Consider the following 531-nt stretch of genomic DNA (forward strand, 5'->3'; position numbering starts at 1 on the left):
TGGATTCAACTCAGGACCCTGCGCTTGCCAGGCAGGTACTTATTCTACTTAGCTATCTCCCTGGCCTTATAAAAGGAAAACAATTCTTGACAGTCTTCACAGTGTGGTTAGAGACTGTACAATAATTTTATTTTATTTTATTCATTTATTTTTGGCAGATCCAGGAATTGACCTCCGACCCTTGTGCTTGCCAGGGAAGTGCTTATTCTGCTGAGCCATCTCCCCGGCCCCTTATTTTAATGGAAAAAAGAAAATCTTATAACTAAATAATAGAAGAACAGGGGGGCCTGCCAGTTAACTCAGTTGTTTAAGTGCCTGCTTATGCAAACACAGTCAGGAGCAGGATATTCCAGTATAATCCCCAGTTCCTTATACCTTACCAGAACCCCCATAAGGGGCCAGGGGAGATGGCTCAGTGGAATAAGCGCCTCCCTGGCATAAGCGCCTCCCTGGCAAGGGCAAGGACCTGCGTTCAATCCCCGGTTCCGCAAAAAAAAAAAAAAAAGACCCTCCAGAACCCCCATAAGGCAG

The sequence above is a fragment of the Octodon degus genome, unplaced genomic scaffold (genome assembly GCF_000260255.1).
Source record: "Octodon degus isolate 3935 unplaced genomic scaffold, OctDeg1.0 scaffold00135, whole genome shotgun sequence".
NCBI classification, from domain to species: Eukaryota; Metazoa; Chordata; class Mammalia; order Rodentia; family Octodontidae; genus Octodon; species Octodon degus.